At 33.9% G+C, this 24,072-nt stretch overlaps 1 long non-coding RNA gene across 4 annotated transcripts in view; it reads left to right on the top strand.

Moving 5' to 3' along the window:
* LOC109828760 overlaps positions 1-24,072 on the top strand; it is a 30,857-nt gene that overhangs the window by 6,163 nt on the left and 622 nt on the right. For 2 of the 4 annotated variants that reach the window (XR_002243830.1, XR_002243826.1), the window contains 4 exons: positions 9,514-9,773; positions 9,887-9,940; positions 18,075-18,152; positions 18,247-18,326. This is a non-coding gene — a long non-coding RNA (uncharacterized LOC109828760). Of the gene's footprint in view, positions 1-9,513; positions 9,774-9,886; positions 9,941-18,074; positions 18,153-18,246; positions 18,327-21,833; positions 22,063-24,072 lie in introns of those variants that run through there. The other 2 variants (XR_002243829.1, XR_002243828.1) reach the window with 2 other exon arrangements.

The following is a 24,072-nucleotide window of genomic DNA, read 5'->3' as shown; positions in this document are numbered from 1 at the left end:
ATATATATATATATATATATATATATATATATATATACATACATACATACATACATATACATACTAGGTGGAATGCACGAGGTCAAATATTATAATTTTTGAGTTTTAGTTTATGCATTTACGATAACGTAATTGCAAAAAAAGGTTATGATTATCATAATATATTAAAAAGTTTCAGATATTTCAATATATAAAATCTTGTTGGCTTCAACACTTCACCATCCACATAATTAGTGAAGTTTAAAGTCATAAAATATTAATGATCTAAGAGCAATTTAATTATTTGGAATTCTAATTTTAAAATATTAATGATGTAAGCATCAATATCTAAAAAACTATTATTAATAATAAAAAATAAATTTTGAATTCATCAACGTAAAATGGTACATTTTATCTGGTCGTAGAGGATTTTGTTTAATTATAAAGAAATCACTCGTACCTATTGTCTACTTCCACTTTCTATATTCTGACAACCGAGTATTATAGATATTCAAAAACTTTTTTCTAGTATTTTTAAAGTTAGAATATGCAAATTCAATCAAGAAAGAAAATATAAATTATGTGATCAATTTCAAAATCTGATATTATAATCTTTCTACTTCTTCTCAACTAATTAATTAATTTATCAAAACGATTACTCTCTAATTTCAGAAAACTATAAAATATAATCTGAGAATGATTTAAACATATTTTGTACACATATGGATTGTATTTTACTAAAGTAATTTAGATCTATCTAATATTGAATAATAACAAAAAATTTAGGTTAAAGAGTTAAAAGAATCTAATAACACTCATATCCAAACTATATCCTTCATAAATGTGAGACATATAAAATGAACAACTTAATTTATTTTGTTAAATAATTTATTACAAATCATAAAAGATAAGGAGAACCATAATGATCACATAGTCATCCCAAATAAAGATTAAATTTCTCTCTGCGAATTTTGTAGCAAAAGATTTTTAGAGATACTGATAGACTTACTATAAAATCCACTCTTATAAGATTAACATCACATATGTCTTATATTGTGCTTTGTTTAAGTGTTAATTTTAGAAAACTTCCCCTCAACTATGGGAAAAATGGTACAAACTCCACCCCTCTCAACTACTTGAAATGAGTAAATCTTTATTCGTCAAATTTGGGGTATTGTAATTAATCTATCTCAAATTCAAAATTTTGATTTAACCCTATAAACTTTTCTCAATTAACTCCTCAAAACTAATATTGTTGAGTCAAATTCATTATGTGATAAGTACTTGACTTGGAAAGAGTAAAATATCCCTCAACCATAAAAGAATTAGCTTGGTTTTTGCTAAATGAAAGAATAAGTGAAGATTTAGAGGTAAAGTGAACTGTAAATTGGTTGTAATCCTTTTATTATCGGTTGAGAGTTTCTTTTTAACTAAAATGACTTTCTTTAGCTTGGAAAGAGTAAAATCACATATTAGAGTCTTTTACATTAGGGGGGGTTGTTAAGAGATGTGTAAAAGATCAAGAGAGTTTTTATAAGACACACTAAGTCGAATGATGTTTTCTAAAAGCGCATCAAAGTTGAAAGGGGTTATCAACAACACCTTTATAGTTAGGGGGCTCTGTCAAATTAAATTAGTTGTGTGATTTTTTAAGACATTTCCTATAGTTAAGAGAGTTTTTAAAAAAGTAACTATTCTTTTAAATTTAGTTTACTTACATATTTGTCTTTCAAATGTTTTATAATTCAATATTAGTCCCTAAATTATAAGCAATTTCAAAATTAAGGGAATAATATAGAATTATTAGAGATTTAAAATCAAAGAAATAATATCTAAATTACCTTTAAATATTGTTCTTATAGGCAATATATGAAATATCAGCCAATATATCGCTATATCGACTGATAAATACTTCATCTTAATAGTATTTATGGTTTTATATTGCTTTCTTTCATTTGGGGATTTTTTCTCATATATCGATCATTATCGAAAATATTAATTTGTATAACAAAATCGAGTCATTTTTAATTTGATTATGGCGTTGGTATTGGGTCGTGTTTGGAAACCAAAACTAAAGCACAAGTCACAAAAGCCACAATTCATATCCCAAATCTGTCCACTCTCAGCTCTCCCAAATCTTAAGCATATATCTTGAAGCAAATTCTTATGTGGAGCATTCATCAATATTTGAGTTTATAGATTATAATGTTATATTATGTATGAGCATTATCTCATATGACACCCAGATATTTTTTATATAACTCCGATTATTACAATCTAATATCATGAATTTTATTTGTCTAATATTTATATGATGCCCAGAACTTTGTAGTAGTCCTTCGAAAGCCTCTTCTAAAGTTTTCTAAGCAAAGTATATAAATTTAGAAATAATTGAAAAAGCTTTAAATTTTTATTGGCTTAATTAAATTAAATACCATTTAGTTTATAAAAGTTTCAATTACATACCTCCACTTGTATCTTGCTGCACTTAAATATCCTAATGTTTTTTAAAATTGCATGTCTGTACCTTCTATACGCAAGAATACTATTTGTGATTTTCCTATATGAATATAATGGTATAATTTTAGGATAATTATATATTTTCTACTATTTCCATTAATAATTTATTAATATGCAATTGTCTATTAATATATTATTAGACATCACTAATAATTAATATGAGAGTTTTATAATAACATTGAAAGTTTTAGGGACCAAGTTAGACAAACTTGAAGTGGCATATAATATGATTAATTAATAATAATAATTAATTTAGTGTAGTTAGGATTAAAATATAATATTTAAAAAATAGGGGTAATATAGTCCATATGAAGTTTTTCTACAACTTCCTTTTTAAAGGGAGTATGATTCTAAGCGAACTATATCATTTCATTTATAATTCAAAATCTTGAGACTTATTCAAAATATGATTCTTAAATTTTTTCACATCTTCTGTACTATATAAATATAAGCTAAGCCTTTGGCCTCATATTATGTGATGAATATTATTTATCAGAGAGATCACATACTATTGTTTGTTGTTAACAAATGCTTCAAATCTTTATAGGCTTAATTAAACTTAAATCCCTTAATGCACTTAAATATCCTAATGTTTTCTAAAATTGCATGTTTGTACTTATGTACGCAAGAATACGCTTTATAATTTTTCTATGCGAGTGCCATGGTATAATTTTAGGACAATTCTATATTTTTTACTCCTTCCAAAATAATTTATTAACTTGCAATTGTGTATTAATATAGTATTATGCACTATTAATAATTAATATGAGAGTTTTATAATAACATTGGAAGTTTTAGGGCCAAGTTAGACAAAATTAAAGTGGCACGTAATGTGATTAATTAATAATGATAATTAATTTAGTTAATTTATGATTAGAATATAATATAAAAAAGAATATGAATCTTGAGATTATTCAAAATATGATGCTTAAATTTTTCCACATATTCTGTACTATATAAATATAAGTTAAGCCTCTTGCCTCATATTATATGATGAATATTATTTACAAAGGGATCTCATACTATTGCTTGTGGTTAACAAAGACTTCAAATCTTTATAGGCTTAATTAAACTTAAATACCTTACAACTTACGAAAGTTACACTCATATACCTCCATTTATACCTAAATGCACTTAAATATCTTAATGTTTTCTAAAATTACATGTTTGTACTTATATACGTAAGAATACTCTTTATAATTTTCCTAGTGAGTCCATGGTATAATTTTAGGAAAATTCTATATTTTCTACTCCTTTCAAAATAATTTATTAACTTGCAATTGTCTATTAATATAGTCTTATGCATTATTAATAATTAATATGAGAGTTTTATAATAACATTGGAAGTGGCCAAGTTAGACAAAATTGAAGTGGCATGTAATGTGATTAATTAATAATGATAATTAATTTAGTTCATTTACGATTGGAATATAATATCAAAAAAGAATAAGGGCAATATAGTCCATAAAAAGTTTTTCCATAACTCACTCTTTTAAAGGGAGTATGATATATATATATACATATACATATGTATATGTATATACATATACATATGTATATGTATATGCATATGTACATATATATGTATATGCATATGTACATATATATGTATATACATATACATATCTATATGTATATACATATACATATGTATATGATATACATATATATATGTATATTCGTTGATATGAGAAGTTTAATCAAGTATTCTGAAGGAATAGCTAATTTCTAGAGATTAATAGGGGTGTTGTCTTATGTAAATACATACCTAATTCTGGTAAAATTACATCCAGGTTATTAATCATACATCTAAAACATGAACGTAATCATGGTGTACCTCTACGGGAGCTTTTCGTGTCTAGTTAAGTATTTCTTTTGCATATAGTCCTATTGAATAGGAATCATGAAAGAGAGTTGGTAGTATAGATTTGGGGAAGCAACACTAATTATTAATGTTAGTACTCTTTGGGAATCGGGTGTTTACTTCCAAAAAGCCTGTAAACAAGCTGATCTCTTGATCACCATCTCGAAAGTTATATGGACTTGAATCATAGACTAATCGTGCTGGCACATTGAACCAATGAAGTATAGATTTTGGTTCGAGGTGGAAAGTGTGGGCTTAAATGGCTTGTATCTTGTCGTGAATTTTATGTGTTCTAATTGTCTGTGGGGGATCATTAACGTAATGAAAACTGGTAGATGCGTTTGTAACCAAGAATATGGGACTTAGCACGTTATGTGTGTTTAACAAAAGGCAAACTTATGAAGAATAATGTATGAACAATTGTTGTTCTTTCTACTTATGTTCCTTTTCTTCTGGTGCACCAGGTTTGTCAAGCATAAACATTACCCTTCCTAACAAACACTCTGAGCTATAGGTGGTGGATTAAGTTTCCACCTAATTCCCGAGTCATTGATTTGCATCACAGCTGATCAGGGACATGACGGATGCCAGTCTAGATGATCCGTTGTCTGACCAGTATAAAAGGGAGAACATAACAAAAAATGAGATACTAACTACAAAATTCATTTTATGCACTATAAAGAGACATAATAGAAAATGAGATATTAACTACAATTTCACTTTGTACACTATAAAGAGACATAATAGAAAATGAGATACCTGCAAACCCACGATTGGTCTCCTACTTATTGCCTACTCGATCACATGTAACATAGTGGTGTCCCTCGTAGAAGTAATTTAATTTGATTTTGACGAATTTGCATTTATATCTTCCTCTAGCTATACCTAGGTAATAGGTTCTTGAATGCATGCTAAGTACTTCTCAGAAGCTAATGAAGTACACAATGATGGAAAGTGGAAACTAAAGGAACTATAACTTACGAACACAAATTTCACTTCTATCACCACTTCATAAGAAAGTGGAACAAAACAACACATAACAAATAGAATATGTCACTGCCTAATATCTATAAGTTCTTTAGCATGATGAAATATACAAAATTCGTTATCCGTACATATCTCTAAATACCAAAGATGTAAGAATCATAAAAGTTACTTTTAAGGCGCAACATATGTACATCATGAAACAGGATAACCAGATTATAATGTACATCATATATAATTATACCAGTTAATCAGACAAGATATAATTTATTTCTTATCAATGTGCAATGTCATAGACTCATAGGTATTAGAAATAAGAGAGCTACAACAGTAACAAGCCTTTATGCTAAATTTTTGTGATTGGTTACTTTTATGTACTTATTTATTTGTTTGTTTTGAGTAGAGTGGCAAAAGTTACAACATTCATTGACTAAGGTAATTGCAAAGGAGCAGGAGAGGAAGAAAGAGCAGTAGGATGTTGGGATCTTCTACACATTGATATCAGAATACACTTAATCCAACACATTAATGATGTGCTTAAAGCAATACTCTGGGTCCATTGGATTCTAGAATAAAGACTCAAGTCATTGCATTTTCTCTAGGTGCGACAATTTCAACACGAGCAGTAACTTGATAAAAAAATTAGCAGGCATGAATCATGTAAAATCTTGTATAAGTAGTGTCTAACGGTGTGAATATTCACTTAATTCGCATAAAAGCCAAATTTCGATCCAAGTCGTAGAACCCGTATTTCAATACGCAACAAATACATAAATTCAACCATACTATGAATTTCTACAATAGACATTACCAAAAAAATCTAACGTAATGAAAAATGTACATGTTCATCTAAAATCTCAGTAAAGATGACGAAGAAAATTATAAATGTTGGAGAAAATTATAAATTTCAGGAAACCATCAATCCTAGGTCGCCGGAACAAAAATGTCGGATCAAGATGCAAGAAAGGCACGAATTCACGCTATAAAATTTGAAATCATAAATTTTAGGAAACCATCAATCCTAGGTTGCTGGAACAAAAATGTTGGATCAAGATGCAAGAAAGGCACAGATTCACGCTATAAAATTCAAAATCGAGGAAAACCCTAGTCTAAAAACCGAAGTCCCAAAATTCTCAATCCACCTTCAAGCATGATATGAATTTCTATAGAAACATAAAAGGAAGAGAGCTGATATCGATAGCAGTAGGTACAGAAGGCCATAAAAATTTAAAATTTTTAGTTATTTATAACCAAGAATATGGGAAATTGCCCTAGTTGAAGCACACCAAATTAAAATAGGAGTAGAGATTATTAGGGTTAAGTTAATGTTTTAAATGTCGGATGTCAGATTCATGTAGGACGGCTAAAATCCATGTCAGATAGAGAAAATCGGGGATATATCGGGGGACATGGACTAAATATCGGATTGTCATATCGGGTGGTGTGCATATGATAATATCATATCCTAAATGTAATCTAAATATTCCTAAATTCAATATAAGCATACTGTATAAATTTTAGAGACGGCGACGATAATGGGTGGATTCCGACGTCGCAGGGAGGCAGTGTCGGCGATGGGACGTCGCAAGGAGACAGTGCCGGGGCTCTTCTTCTTCGTCTGTTCGGGATTCTTCGGATGAGTCACCGACCACCCTCTTCACTTTATCCCGACGACGGGATATCTTACCGCCCTCGGGTTCGATTGAGGTTCGGATTTCGGGGCGCAACGTAAGATGGACGACGGGGAGCCGAGATGGAGGTGGAGGAAGGGCGTCGTCGTTCACGAAAGGAGTGATAGGTTCCTAAGTCCGCTGCGGTCCTAATTTTTTTCTTTTCTTTCTATCGGGTTCATAAGAAACCCTTAAACATGAGAACGGGTCAAACGAGTTTGGGTTTTTATCACTAAACCCAAACCCGATAATAAAAAATAGATCTAAAAAAAAGGACCATATCGGCTGATTTTTCAAAGCTGAAAAATCGGCCAATATACCCAATATGGCATCGATTTTCCGATTTGACCCTGAAAACCGACATACGAATTGAAAATGCCCATGTCATGTCGCTCAAGCCCTCAAACCGACATGTCGGTCGACATGTCCGACATGTCGGTCGACATGTCCGACATGTCGGTCGACATGTCCGACATGTCGGTCGACATTTAAAACCTTGGGTTAAGTTTTAGGGGAAACGTGGCCCGTGGGCATCGGCAGTGACGAGTTGACAGCAAAGAAGCGACAACAATGTTGGGTGAGGAAGAGGAAAAAGGAGATAACAAGAGGAGAAAGAAAGGGGAAGGCTGGATCTTTTTTATAGTGAGACGAGGTGGAAGTAAGGGAAATAGGATAGCTGTTATAGGAGAACACAACTGTCTATAAAACTCATCTTACTCAACCAGGAGGGTTGAGTCGGAATTTCCTCCTTAGCAGGATGACACAAACCAACATGAACAAGCAGGTGATCGTATGCTTTTTTATATGTAGAGAGTAGAGTATGAAATGTTTGTACTCAGATAGCCTTTTAAAAGTTATAAGCACCTCTTGTCTTGAAGAGTCGCACATGAAACTTGGAATATTGGTACAGTTGTAATTGCTATGACATGTATTATTTAATTATGATTTGTTTGCTTCTCTCATGAAAATTTCATATTATATTTTTTCCATTGGCTATATTAGCATGAAATTTAAAGATATGATTTACCTTATTTCACTGTCTTTGTGGAGTCGTGAGTTGATTGTTCTTGATCATACAATGTTTGACATTTACTTTTATCATTGTAAGCTATACATGATTATGAATTTTTACTAAATGATATTTTGAATCATATGACACATGGTACATTATTGTTGGTTAGCAACATGCGCCTAAAAATTGAGCAAGTTACATACCTATCAAGGGTTATGACTGGCAAATCGCCATTGCAGGCAGTTTGGACAAGACAGATCGTTGCTATGGGCATTCTAAAAAAGATATTATGAGATAGAAAAGTCATCGATGTATGCAGTCCAGGCTAAACAAATCGTCATTGTAGGCAATTTGGTTTAGGTTATGATGTAAAAGATACTATCACTATATTCAACATTTTTAGATAGAGCATTGTTGTAGGCAATCTAGTTGTTAAGACAAAGCAGACATTGCTTAATTTATGTGCATAAAAATGATTTGAAAAATATTTCATGTTATTATAAACTCCTCATTTGGATAGTATTTACAAACACATTATTCCAAATGTACGTGTTGTGCTTTGTTACATGCATGAGTCGATTTACATAAATTATTGCATTTGTATCACTTTTTAAGAATATGGAAAGCTCATTGAAAAATAAACAATATTGTAAACAATGTTGAAAATAACAGTAACATATAATGTGACACTTATAAAGTTTGGGGCTAATTATCTCAAAACGGGCCTGTTTTAGGGGGATTATGTGAAATTTATCCTTTTATAATCGAATTTCAAATTTGTCTTGTTTGGGGCATGATTGTCATTGTTTCCATGTCATATCTTACCCGTATTTGTATGCATGCTTTATAGGCAATGCCTCCCTGCACCTCTCTCTCTCTCTCACTCACAGAGACACCCACACACACTTGCATACACACTCATGCATGCACACACAGGCACACACATGCATATTAGATTTTAACTTATGAAATCCTGTTAGTGTCTTATCTAGAAGCCTTGAACAGTGACAATTCAAAACCTATTACATAACAATTTACATCCAATATGCATCCCATATACAGTTGCATGTTCTGCGCATGCAGTCATGCACTCCATGCGTGCGCACGCATAGAACAGATTTTACACCTTCCCTATAATCTTATTCGAGTCTTATTGAAGCCTTAAACAATGACAACTCAGAACCTCTTAAACCAACAAGTTGCATCCAACATGCTGGCTTTCTGCATTTAGGGGATCCGAAATACCCACTTATGCATCATTGCATCTTGAACATAATTTGAGAAGTTAAGAGTGTTGGTCATGGTGTAAGTTTGACCAGGTAGCTTTATCTATGCTTTTTTACTTGGATAAATTACACTGATTGCATATGGTTTAGTTTACTAGTTCATGGGTGTAATTATTTATTTAATCCATAATCTGTTTCTGAACTTCTTGTTTCTTATAGTGTCGTCTTGATGTTGACTGGCTTCTGCTTAAATTGCAGATTCCTTTGATGAATTAGAAACTTATCAGCAGATGCTAATTGGAGTATATTTTTAGCTTTCAAAACATAATATAGATCTGACATGCATTATCCTGGGAGAGAGAAGTGTGTCTTAAACTCATCAGTGAGAATTGAAACACATGACATGTTACTTCTGATTTCAGTTTGCTTCATAGCAATGTGGTTGGCTATGTACTGCTTCTGAGGAGAGTGCTTTTCCTTCTAAAGAAAAGGACTATTCAGCAATCTGATAATTTGAGGTATGACATTCTTCTCATTCAGCAGATACGTGGAATAATATGGACGGATGAAACAATTTTATATGTTCGTTTAAGAATATGAGTTAATTGTTTACATTGGAAACTTTCTGCAGAAATTGAGTTTTACAGTTTAAACGGAATTCGAGTGTATGGTGTTATTACAAAAGGTAAATTTCTCATCTGCTTTACCTAAATGTGGACCACAGTTTGGTACACATTTCTTTAGCTGATATGAAGTTTTCATTGAACCTGTAAACAGAATGAACTTGGGCATGGTTCACTCATGAATCTTTTAATCGAAATAGGCGATCAGTTTCCTACTTTTTTTTAACTAGAATTTTTATCTACAAACTGAAGTAAACATAGTGATGAAAGATTTAATCCTATTCGTCTCTTAACCAAGTATAATATGTTCAAGCACAATCAGCCTCTAATAGTTATGCTGCCACTATTTGAGGTTTCAATATACAAGGGATACACGTGAACATGGCCTGGACTTGTCCTTGTTCGTCTTTAGACCTAGTAGAATATGTACACCAAGTCACCCCTTTACATGGGAGTAGCCTCCTGTTGGATAACTCTCTCCATTGTTAACATTTAATGATTTTTATATAGTACCTCATTCCTTCTTGCCTCCAATTCAAAATCTCAAAGAATTATTGAGAATAGATGCACCAATTATTTCAATGAAAATCTCTCCGTGGGTAATTGAACATGAGGGATACCAAGGCTGCCTATTGTCCCCACCTTCACAATTAGAGGACTTCTCTTATATTTGATTTTGAGGCCTGAACATAGTTGAAACCAATGAAATAGTGAAGGATCTATTTCATCACAATAACCTGTCCCAGATGGTACTCCTTAGGAAAAATGCCACCAATAATGCATTGTGCCATACCATAGGCTGCAGGTTGGATTTGAATTCTTTCTTTATTCCTAGCTCTAACCTTTTGAAAGACCTTGGGCCCTGCATCCTCTTAAGTAACGATTGCTGGGCTTATGCACCAAAGCCAATGGAAGAGATGATAAAGGATCTCGATTGTTTCAGGCTTTGCATACAAGGGATCTTTTTATACTTGGTTTCCTTTATCATAGTGTTGCCAGCATACTCCCTTTTTTTTTGTCTTGTCTGGCACTTGGTACAGGATTGGACACCTATATCCTAATCCTATGATAGACACTTCTTATCTGATAGGGGCCAAAAAAAAAAACACTAGGATTTTAAGGAATGGAATGATTTAGAAGCAATGCCAAGAATGAGTTTATAAGGGAGGAATATTAAAGTGTTAACAAATTTAATATTACTATCAAATGTCATCCCAACCTATGTCATACTTTTTTAACTATGTCAATTTCATGAGATAGGTTAATACGCAATACCAAATAGGATCAATAATATTACATAACACTGTATATTTGTGTGTATGTGCGTGCATGAGGGCTTGTAGGAGGTCGCATGCATGTGGGAGTGTTTGTTCTCATACTTAAAGATGCCGCATTGGATACTTAGGGCACTTGGACACTTGAGGCCCGTATTATTGACTTATTTTCTGTAGAAATAGTTAGGCTAACACTAGTCAGATGGTGGCTCAACCAATTCATTTTGATTCCTGTTTCCAAGTATGTTCACTTATTCAGTGCGCATACTGTTCAACTTTACAATATGCTTTTTCAAAGTGAATTTAAGATATGGCCTTTTGAAGTGTCATCAGTGAAGTCCTGTTTGAAGAATGTTTGTGAGCATATTGATCAACTTAACAATAGGCTTTTCTGAAATGAATTTTAAAATCTACCCTTATTTAATTCTCTTACAGTATTTGAAAAAGACTAATGATAACCCCACAAGGTTTTCTTTCATAGTTTCTGAGAGTCTGCAAAAGAAAGGTCCATCCTTATACTAAATGTTATTAAACACTAAAGAGATGGCTCTTTTAGCAAAACACTGGATTTTCTGCTATTTAAGGTAAATGCTACTATTTTAAAAGAAATATTTTTTCTGCTTCAGAATTATGGGTTGGTTGGGATTAAGCACATTTGTCTTAACAACAACAACAATGCTTTACACCAAATTTTGGGGTTGGCTATTAGACACACCAATTGACATGTATTATTGCATAAAAGGGCTATTTTCATGTATTTTTATGCAGATGAAAGGTATGATGCATATTAAATCTTTTCTTAGTAAACTAAATGGTGACAACTGTTTGTGTGCCAAGAACATCTATAAGAAATTGAATATGACAGAGATGATTATGTCATTATGATATGTATTCAAAGAAGGCAACCTTAATGCTTTATGTAAAAATAGTAGCAATAGTAAATAAACCCAGCACCCATAAAAAAACAAGAGAAAGAAGCAAAGAGAAAATAAACAGAGAAGACCTTGTGCCAGTCATATATTTATATTTTTATTTTAGACATGAACTTAATGTTGGCTAGGGATAATACAATTGGTTAGATTTATGCAGTAAATGCATTGTCTTAAACAATTAAAACGATAACTCTGCCAGCAAACTATGATGAGTGAGCTTATATATGAGAATTACTGAAATTTTTAAGAAAACTCTCTTTTTAAGGACTTCTGATTATATTGAGAAAAGTTGGTTTAACGCATTTTAAATACATCATTGTTTATGGGACTTCATATCTATTTATCGTCAGTTCTAAGATAGGTGTTGTATTTGTCTATTCTGGATCACTTGTTGAAATCAACTAGGACCTTTTAGTTTTTCAGTAGTAAACTGTGTTACACGGGTGTGGGTATGAGACACGGAAGGTGTGTCTCTGTGTGTGTGTATATATATAATTGATGGACATGAGGTGACAGCTTATTTAGCAAAATGAACTACTAAAGATAGAAGAGGTGAGACCCACACCTTACACACACACATACATACATACATACATATATATATATATATATATATATATATATATATATATATATATATATATATATATATATATACACACACACACACATTATATATATACACATATATGAACAATATGGAGGAACTTGGTACCAAGCACAAGTTTTTGTGTTTCGTAATGAGTTGGTTCATTCTCATCCATTCATTCAAATGGGGGACCACATTCACATGGGTCGAAGAGTGGATGAGAATGAAATGTCTCACTACCAAGCACAAAATTTGTGCTTAGTACCAAGTTCCTATATTTTTCTTTACATATATATGTATATATATCCACTTGAGTGGATAGAAGCTTTTGTCCACACAATTTTATAGCCATTGGATATACTAGATGGATTCAAATCTCATACGCAGTGTTTTCAAAGGCGCGCCTCACTACACCTCATGCTCCTTGTGATGCAGGACGGTGGCTAAGCGCCCCGCATCTGCTGTAGTAGCGCCTTTTTGCGCCTCGCATGCATCCTAACTTTGCGCAGGGTGCATGTAGTACATATCCTCATATAGTTTTATTTGTTAATATTTCTATCGAGTCTTTATACTTGATAATCCATATCCTAAAAAATAAAATAAATTCATTAGGCCTGTTTAGTAGCCTTCAAATGAGAACCATTACTAATCGTTTACTTGGATATTAGTCTTGATTTGACATTTGATTTGAAATTTTATGAATTTTGCTACTATGTTGGGTGTTAGTATTAGAAATTAAGGTCTTATATTGTGGTTTTGTAGTAAGATATTATTTATCCTGACATATTTTTTATGTAAATTCCTAAACATGTTCTTTCGTATTTGATTATATATATTAAAAAATTATATGTGCGGTGTGTGTCTTGCATCACTCGAATGCACACATCGCGTTGCGCCTTGTGCATGTGCGCATAAAGATGTTTTGCGCCCTGCATTGCGCCTCATGCATTGACAACACTGCTCATACGATGATGTGACTTCCATTTATTGAGGAAGGTCATTTTGGGAACAAAATGAAACTTAAAAAAAGAGAAAAAAATGTCACACGCCGTTATATCTGACCAAAAACCAATTGCCATTTTTATTTCTTCTTCTCAGCATCAGAGAAAAGATGTGTTCTCTTCCTCCCTTGATCACGATGACAACTTTCCTCTCCTAAAATCAGCATTCCTTCCTCTCCTTCACAAGCGATTCCCCACATAGCCTCTTTACTGTCCACGCGCGCCACATGGTTCGCTGGGGAACCTAGTGCTCCAACAATGTAGACGGTTGCTGTAGAAAATCAAGGAACAAAATATTAGTAGCTAATAAAGACTTTTCCTAAGTAATTTTCCCTTCTCCTCCATACAATGTGACAAATTTCTTGACTACAAAGACTTAAGAAGTTGTAATCAGTGTTTAGTTCGCCATTGAATTGACCATGACTGTCATCATTTCCTTCTGGTTTCCTCCACTGAGGTTGACTATCGTCATAATGGGCACGATTAATCGTCCAAATCTAATTGGTTTTAGCACATTTTCAATTACTTTGGGGCTATGGTTATGTCTTATAATATCAATCAAGCACCAAGGTTTACTTCAGAAGGGGTTAATTTGTCAACGATTAATCTAGAAGCATATAATATGGGGTTACATAACGAAAAGGAGATCAAATCACGAACCCTTAATACTAATTATATTAGGGTCCATACAATTCTGGCTAGAGTGATGAGGGAAGATAGAGAAAGCGATATTGATTTTGTTTTATTTCATTGCCGCTGAGAAGTCGAAGGAAGGAATTGATTTGTTTCCCGCTGCGGAGAAATCAGAGAGGCGATTCAAATTTTTTCCTTTCTTATTTTTGCATTTAAGTTTTTTCGCAATAGTACCATTTATCAATTATAGGTGTCACATCATCTTGTGAGATTTGGATCCATCATGTAAGTTTAATGGTTATAAAACTGGGTGGATAAAAACTTCTATCCACTTAAGTGGATAGTAGCTACATACATACATACATATTTGATGGTTATGAGGTGGTGGCCAAAATGAGCTACCAAGAGATAGAGGAGGTGTGACCCACACCTTTTGATATGACAAGTATGGTGGGTTTCACCATATGTGATTATCTCTTGGTAGCTCATTTATTAAAATTAGCCACCACCTCCATAGCCCATTATATAATATATATATATATATATATATATAATATATATATATATATATATATATATATATAATATATATATGAGATAATGGGTACATTGTCAAGGAGGGAAATGTTTCGGGCTCATTGATAATTAATGTGTACAATGCCCCATGATGGAAATAAAGTAGAGAGAGAAATCCCCACCATGGGGATTGGTGCCATACATCAGTTGTCAGGAGAGAAATCAACTCCTTGACAAAAGATACCCATTAATATCTCTCTCTCGTCGATCTCTCTCTCTTCATATATTATATATATATATATATATATATATATAATATATATATATATATATGCTTCTAAGAGGTCCTACCTCTGATAGAATTTAAGGATGCATGCACCTTCAAAATTATGTTATATGCAATCCATTTCCTTGATCCACTCTGGTTCATTTTGATCTATATATTTTGGATGGTTTATAAATAAAAAATTAGGCATATTAGATTGTAGTTACTAATGCATCAAATGATTGTAAAATTAACGGTTTTATGATAATACAATTACAGTGATAATGAAAAATATGTGTTAGAAGTATTAAAACATCATGATTTTTATTTTATAGATGTTTTAAGACATTTAGATCATAGTGAATGGAGCAGATCGTCCATTGAAATAGCGCAATCCATACATCGAGAGGTGCATCCTTAGATTCAATCTAAGGTGGCTCCTTAGAATCATATTTCCCATATATATACACACACCAAGCACAGTATGGGTGCTTGGTAGTGACATGTATGCTTCTCATTCACTCATTTAAAGGTACCTATTTAAAAATAGTTCCCACTTGATTAGTCACCATTAGGTGAGTGGATGAGAAGTGGTCACATCACTACCAATCATCAAATTTGGTGCTTGGCACCAAGCATACCCCTTATTCTTTCTCTCTCTACACGCATGCATTGAAGTTAATAATTTACATGATATTTACTTTGTTTCTTCATTGACATGGTATAAAACTTCAATAATACTATAATGTTTTATTTTTCATTTATTAAGTAGACTATAAATTGGATAACTGACTGTTTTTGAACTAGATACTTAAATGCTCTTTTTAGATCATACTTTTTAACTAGGTACGGGCTGCAAAAGACCAGACTCGTGTCTAGCGAGTTGTAGGAATTGTGTGTAAGGCGTAAGATATACATCCAAGATGTGCCTGACGAGTGTTTTAAACTAAACATGTTTTATATAATTGAAGACATGTCTGAATAGATGAATGCATATTCGAGGAGCGTCGGACACGGGTATAGTAACCCATATGAGGTATCGGGGTAACTTAGCGAGTAAATCATCTCCGGAATTGTTAGATTCCCGTGAATCTAAATGTACAATTAGATGGACAAATTAGACTGATAGGTTATAGAACTTGGTTGAGTGATGGATTTTATGTTGCTACAGTTTGATGTTTCTGAAGTCGCTATGGTTTTTGTGTCACTTACTGAAGGGATAATAATTATCTTTTCTTCACCACTATCGAGTTTTATGGAGGATCTTGATGATGAATAATATGCATAACGAAATCAGAGTCTTGTGTGTTGTCTGTGGTTAGCTTGACTATTCATGCCAAGAGTGCATAAACATGATGGTGAAGATGAGTAATGACAAATGGAAATTTATGTATGTTGCGAATCGCTGGTTGGTGTAGAGTCTGTACTATGGATCGAGTACCGTAAGATGCAAGGTAGAACAGGGTGATCAGCTAAATAACAAGAGAATGTTCATCAAGCAAAGTAATAGGCAGTGCTCACCCTCATCATTTCTAAAAGTTAGATACTTCTATATTATCTACTTTTGAGGTGTCTCGTTAATATTGTGTGTTTCTTTTGTTTTCTAGTATCTCATTGTTATTATATATGGTCATGAAGTATGAAATTACATTACTCCTATGCACTAATATCTTGGTTAATTGTTCTTCTTTTGACTTACCTTGTTCAAGATGTGTGATAAATATTTAACATATCCGGAGACATATATTGGGTGTGTCTAGGTACAATGTATCACTTGGTTAAATGTACATAATGCTAAATAGATATATTTGATGAGTAATTATCTTATCAGAACACCAGACACAGGTTGACATGGTTTATGTAGGACGATGATTAAATTAGGAAGTGGATCCAACTCTAGTACCATCAACAGCACTCTTTATGAGCTCTTCAGCTACTCATAAAGATAACTACTCATCAAATATATCTAGGTTAGTTGTACTCACTAATATGAACATCTGCCATGCAAGAAAATTTTCCAGGAGGTTAACTGTTCTGCTTAGATTTTTCTACTTGGATATAGATTTCTATTTTCTTTAGCCAGCTTTCGAGGCATTAGTACAGTTACATTAAGCTACAGTCGAAACAGTTAAGTCAGAGGTTCTGAAAGGATCTTCAGAAAAGGCATAAGCATGCTCAAAGCCCAATGATGATACAAAATTTAATACCTTGTGATGCAGCTGTTGCTGCACTCCGTTGTCCTCTTGAGTTAATAAGTTGCCAATTATGGTAGGTAGTCACGGGACCATATTGATCTCTATGCGTATACAAATGCTCAGTATCTGTATGGGTCTCTCCCTTTGCTGCCTGCTGCTGCTCCATATTTAATGCGGAGGAAGCATTTAATAGTTACTATGGGTAACCACATGAATCTTGTGTTTATCTGTTGACAATAGATCTCTGCTAGATGGGCCCAGTAAGGGACCCTTGCATGGTATGACTGATATGGCATGTTTTTTGTTTCAGTGTAAATTATGCATTTATGTGGTAGTTATTGTACTAAGATTGTTTGACATACTTTGTTGACCCATAATGGTTCTCCGTCATAGTGACCAAAGCGCCATATCTCTAGGATCCTAAGATTCAAACATCATAATCGATGACCGAAATATTTTTACATTTAGTGATTATTCCTGAGCGAGGTATTTTTCATAGAGTCCACATGCCCATACGCGGTAAGATTGGTTGATTCACATTGTTGGCCCACAATATATTCATGGAGCATTTGGTTGTAGTGATTATGCTTTCTACACTTAAGTTGATTAGGTGCCGAGGTCCCATGTTCACGTTCTTTTTTCTAGGTTCAACTAGTTGCTTCCACGTAAATCTCCGTATAGCAGTACATGAATTTGTAATATCTTGCTACCTCGTTTATTCAATTCATCTGTTTATTGAAAGCAACGGAAAGCATTCAATTCCTTATCCATTCTTCCTACTATTATTGCAGGTTTTAAAGGTAAAATTCCCTTATAACTGCCTCCTTTCTAGGGTTTGGTGGAGCCTTCTTTGTGATTTAAAGAATAAGGTTAGTTGTACTCACTAATATGAACACCACATGGCCCACCATATCAAATGACCTGTCCCTTTATGAATTAAATATGTTCTTATGTGATGGTTAGGACAAAGTCACGTGCCGCACATGTTATTGATGGACGCGTAGACACAGGAGTAAATGGTTTGCCTTCTTGCTGAAATATTGGTATGTTTGTTGTAACTTTGTATTTTACGAGCTAATAATTAAGCAATGGTTACAATTTCACGTATTGCCATGTTATGTAAAGCTTATTAATTCTGTAAATTCACCCGTACCTGTAGTTATTTTAAGTTTTTTCTATAACTAAGTTATTTTGACCTTTTCAGATCAGTTATGTATCTTTTTATACATACTATCCCTTTTTGTTAAAGCTCTCACTAGTCAATACAAATATCATCTTTTGTGCTAAACAAATTAACTATGTATAAGTTTTTCCCTGACCTCTAAATGGGTAATTGTACTGTGCCTAGGCATTATTATGAAATTTAGCTATCATGTCTAATTGCTCATGTGAACTATAGACAATGTTTTAGAAACCGCTAGGTACTTTTGTGCATCGGCCATAGCGCCCAGGCGCCTTGACGGGTGCCTAAGCGACACGTAGGATTTTTTATCTGAGAGAGGAAGGATTTTTTTCCTTAGATTCACGATCCCATCCTTGCCGTTTTATCTAAGATGAACTTGGATTGACTTCTGATCTAATCCAAGCTGACTCGTTCTCTTCGCTTGTTGTTATTAGCGGGAAATAATCACCTTTTGGCTCAATGAGTCCACATAAGCGGCCCATGTTCACATAGGCACTCTCAAGAATTGAGTGGGCAGCGTAAGTACCAGTTAGGCCTAAGTGGGCGCTGAGTCCGCTTTTTAAAACAATGCATATAGAAATATATTGTTGAGCATTACATGTGCTCATGCAATAAGAATGCTTATCATGCAATAAGAATGCTTATCATGCATTGCTTGTTATTTGAGTACAATGGATAAGGTAACTAGCATCTTCTTTCTTGGTGCCATATTTTAGTTATATGAGTTCGGGGCTCTTGTATCTCTCTTAAATGTTACTAGCATTCTGGTGCATGTGATGCATGCATGGCACAACGTGGGAGAGGTGCGATCAAATTATCAAGGGAACGGATGGCTTGCTTCTTTTTTTTCAAAGACATTCGCTGATTTTCCAAGAGTAAGATCATGTCTGTTGTCTTTTCTTAGTGTGGGAACATTTCCATTAATGTTTCCAAGAGTGAGGGCATTGATGTTAAATTTCCAAGTGCGAGGCATTTCCATTGAGTTTTGCACATGTGAGGGCATTTCCTTTGATTTTTCAAAGTGTGAGGACATTTCCAGAATTTCAAAAATGTGACGACAGGAAGAACACCGAAACCAAAAGGGGATATTTTTTTAAATATATAGTGCAGATGTAGTTAAAGCTTAAATTGAGGCTGTTTTAGGGCACTAGATATGGATTGTTGATTAGCGAGCAGAATCATAACAGATGAGCATGTCACCACAGATACGCGATTAGTGGTGCATTATTACTAAAAAGATTATAAGACATTGGAATAGAGTGCTCTTATCAGTTTGGACTTAGTTACTGCATACTTGTAAAGTTATAGAGAAGCTATCATTATGTACGCCAACTGAACCAACATGGTAGTATCGGATTTTCGAGTGAGCTATATGTATGTCAACTAAACCAACATGGTAGCAGGTGATTTTTCCAACACATGCATGTCTACACCTATCATGATAGGGCTCTTGATGCCATCTTGTACCTCAGAGAAGATATCGGAGAACATATTTCTAACAATGTAATATGCACAAACTCTCTGATACACATCAGACTTCTGATTAATTCGTTTGACATTTTAAATCGTATAACCTTTGATGCTGGGTTTAAGGATGAGTAAACTACAGTCCAAGGTGCGGATTGTCTGGTTGGATGGTCCAACATATGATTTTGGTAGGTATAAATAGACTCTTATGCTGCATATTGTGTACTGCCTCCTGGATAAATGAATCAGTTTAAAGCTGCAAATTGAATTGATATCATTAGTTTTGACATCTGTCGAGATGCTTAATGAACGAACTGTCAGATATACTGTTGAATTAGAAAGCGAGTCATGCAACCAGCAATGCATCCGCATAAATGTTTGCAGATCATTATACTCCGAATTGTATCCAAACTTCTTGTTTCCGCGCAATTGATTATTTCTCCTGGAAAGATTATGTTTTGATTTATGCTAATCACATTTACGTGGATCAAGATTGCATCTAAATTTATTCCTTCCAAAGAAATTAATTACTTCACTATGGAATGAATAAATCTGGAGAATAATCAGACATCCCGATTATGACACAAGAGGGCAGGCACTAAGAAAGATAACCATTAAAGGCCGGTTGTGCGTGAGACCACTGTTGGGCTGCTTCATTGTAGCTAGTGATACCCAATTAAACTAATGACTGAAACCAATATAGTTAAGCGTGCTTTAGGTTGGTTCTTCAGTTCAAATGCAGCTGTAATCAACCATCCTTCTACACTAGAGGAAGTGTTTAGAGAAAAGTGAAGGCAACGTGGGAAAAATAGAAAAAGAAATGGTTGCTTTAGGGAAGGCAGGGGACTACCCAATCATAGGGGAGGAGATGGACATGTACCTTTTGTCTACCAAACTCCGACAGATCGGCATAAATCAAGGGCCAAGACCAAGGCTCTTTGGCTTCTAGTTTGGAGAAGCCAGACCAAAGGTTGATTATTTTAGTGATCCCTTGATTAAAGAGTAGGAGTCTCAGCTGAAAGCATGGATCTAAGGGAATTTACTTGGGAAGTGGACAGTAAGTTAAAATATATCCAGAGTCCCAACCCTTAATGAGCTGGAATCCATGGGGAGTGTAGAATCCAAGCATATCAAGCAAAGCACCATGTGTTTCTTAGATATTGAGGATTTTGGCATTTTAGCAATATTTTTTTAGTGAGAGAAATGCTTTGAAGCAGAGTTCTATACATCTTAATGTGGAGTGTTTAACTTCGATTACAGCTGTATAATACTTTGGTCGGACTGCTGTCGGGAGCATGGCCATGTCTAACGACCATTGGGTTGGTGGGCCTACAATCTCAGGCATAGTCTGATTGTTTTGGTGGATTTTGTTTGGAGATTCTGCAAGGAGATCTTATTTTTTTAGAGCTGTTGCGACACTCTGTGAGACTCCATAAATCAGAATAATGTTGGATTATGTATGATTCTAAGAAATGAGTCCATAATAATATAAAGATAGCATTTAAGTTTGGTCTTTCTATTATAACAAAAATGCTTATATAACCAAACCACATATTTTTAGTAGTCTACCTATGACCTTTCATATTACATTCATCTAGTTGTTGGCTTTAGGGTTAGGTTTGATACACAATGCTCCTGTTATGGTGATAATCTTGTTAGCATCTATACAGCAGAAATTGTACAAAATATGAATGAAATTTCTGATCATGTTTCATGACCCAATAAATCTAGTGTGATAGCAAGAGCAATGCTTTTTCCATCATTCTTCTCCTACTTGAAGTATAACTCCAAAGCAATGTTGAAAATAAAAATGAACAAAATTAAAATGGAAAACCTAATTGTTTGATCCATTATGAAATTGCAGGCTATATTAAATTGTCCACTTTCTTTTATGTAACAGATTCCAATTACTCGTGTTTCCTTTAGCTATCACAGCGTGGTGGCGTACTGTTTAGAATTGAGAAATTTTACTTTAGTCACTTTCTCAAGGAACATGAATTCAAGAATGTAACGACTCCTATTATAAACAGCAAGCTGGTACCTGGTTTACCATAGCACTTGATGTGGCTTTACTTGTATTCATTTGTTAACCACTGGGACCACTTTTAACACTACAGAACTTATATTTCTTTGTGCATGCATACTTATGGTCTCTTTTATGCTATTAAATTGATTAAAAAGATGCTCTTTTTATTTAAACAAAGAAGAATAAAAATGTTGAAGTCAAATATTTGTTTACACAATGTATGGTGCGGCATTTCATTGTGACACAAGACTATATCTCTTGTAAATTGTACAGAGAAATAATTGGTATAGGATTATGAATAGCTTTCTTTGGTTATTGAAATATATATTTTGTACTGTAACATCAATATGGTTGTTATTAATCTTAACATAACCACCCTTCCTTGATCAAGAAATATGTTATCTTTTTGCATTACCATAGAATTAAATATGTTTGTGATCAATCCTAGGCTACATTGTGCGAAACTTGCATTGCTCCTATGATTTTGTGAATATTCATACATTCGGTTTTGTTTAGCAAATTGACTTTGATCTATAACTTAGTGATTTCTCATTTGGCATGTCAATTCTTAGCTATCACTATACGTGGTGGCATTTGTGAGAAAGAATAATACTAATCTTAAGCACTAGCACATGTAACTTAGTTTAAGAGCACTAACAACTTTGTTTTGTCTTTAAAATACACTGCTGTCTTCATTGACATAGAGCATTAAATACAGCTTATCTGTTAACCGTAGCTGGATTTATATATAAACTATGTATTGATATCTCTTAATTAGTTGATACACATGGACAGCCTTATTTTGCAAATTACTTGTACTAGAATACTTTCATCTCAACCATTGGTACCTAGGCTGCAATTCCCAAGAATCTTGCTCTTTCAGAAGATAATGCTGACAGAAATACTTAGATCCTTCTGTGCTTAAAGATAAGCACAAGGAAATGAGGACTCTCAATTATAAAGGGGAGATAGGGAATTGAGTATGATTTGCCTCCAAGCAAGAGAATCGAATCAAGTAGTAAACAAATCATCTAGTAGAGCTCTTATAGAGGAAAAGGACAAGAGGTGATGCCCTCATGTTAAGGCACTTGACTTCAAGTCCCTTATTGCATCCGCCATCCCTTCTCTTATTGTTAGATTTAATGATTTTTTGGAGTTAAGTGTGCCAACAAGGCCTTGGGAATGGAAGCTTCATATGGCTCTCATCATTTGAAGCCTTATCCACCGTACCCTCCTTCAAACAATCCCCTAATTTCCAAACACATCACTTCCATGCATGCACTTGAAAGTAGTCCCATACTGTTATGATGATCAATTGGCATGAAACCAATATAAAGGCCTCATGACCCTATAAATTGCATGCTCATACACACATTCCATAAAGCATGGAGGACCCCTACCATTCCTAGGATTTTGAATAAAACCATCATCAATTAAAGAGGTGATTTGAGGTTAATGATGGTATTTTCTTCACATCTTTTGATATTATCTTCATGGTGCTAAAAGTGAAGCGGCCGTAGATTGCAATTAAAGTGTTTGCCTCGCATGTCGGTACTGAGGAATGCCCCTTGTCTAAGGCTACAATTTCTGGCTTAAGGACTAGTTATATTAGGCTATGGATTGGATTTGCTTGATTGTTTTTTAACTTAAAGGTAATTATACCATGAGACGGGTCACATGCTCCTTGGCATGCTTCCTTTATTTTATGCATGGGAAGAGCACAACAGGTACTGGAGACTGCGAAAGGAAACCACCCCAACCACATGGCTTTCTTTGGGGACCATCAACACAAGAAACACACAATACACATCTATAGCTCTATGGGGACTTAAAAGAGATCCCTAAAAAAGGGTTTCTCACAATAAATAACTAAGTAAATAAATAAATAAAAAGAAAAAGCATGGCTCTTTCATAATCCCCCTATTACACTTGTAAACCCCAACAAGCATAAAGGTGGTATGCACCAACATATGCATGTTGTGTTACGACATTCTAACTTGGGTCTTTGGAAGAAGGCAGGGATACTCACGGAGGGAGGAGCTAGTTCCTTGTTGTGAAGGGACGTTCCTTTGTTTGCTTCACACTAGAGGAAATGATTCTCATGCTAATGTCC

This window comes from Asparagus officinalis, chromosome 1 (assembly GCF_001876935.1).
Source record: "Asparagus officinalis chromosome 1, Aspof.V1, whole genome shotgun sequence".
Classification (NCBI taxonomy): Eukaryota; Viridiplantae; Streptophyta; class Magnoliopsida; order Asparagales; family Asparagaceae; genus Asparagus; species Asparagus officinalis.
This window is presented reverse-complemented; position numbering and strand designations above follow the sequence as displayed.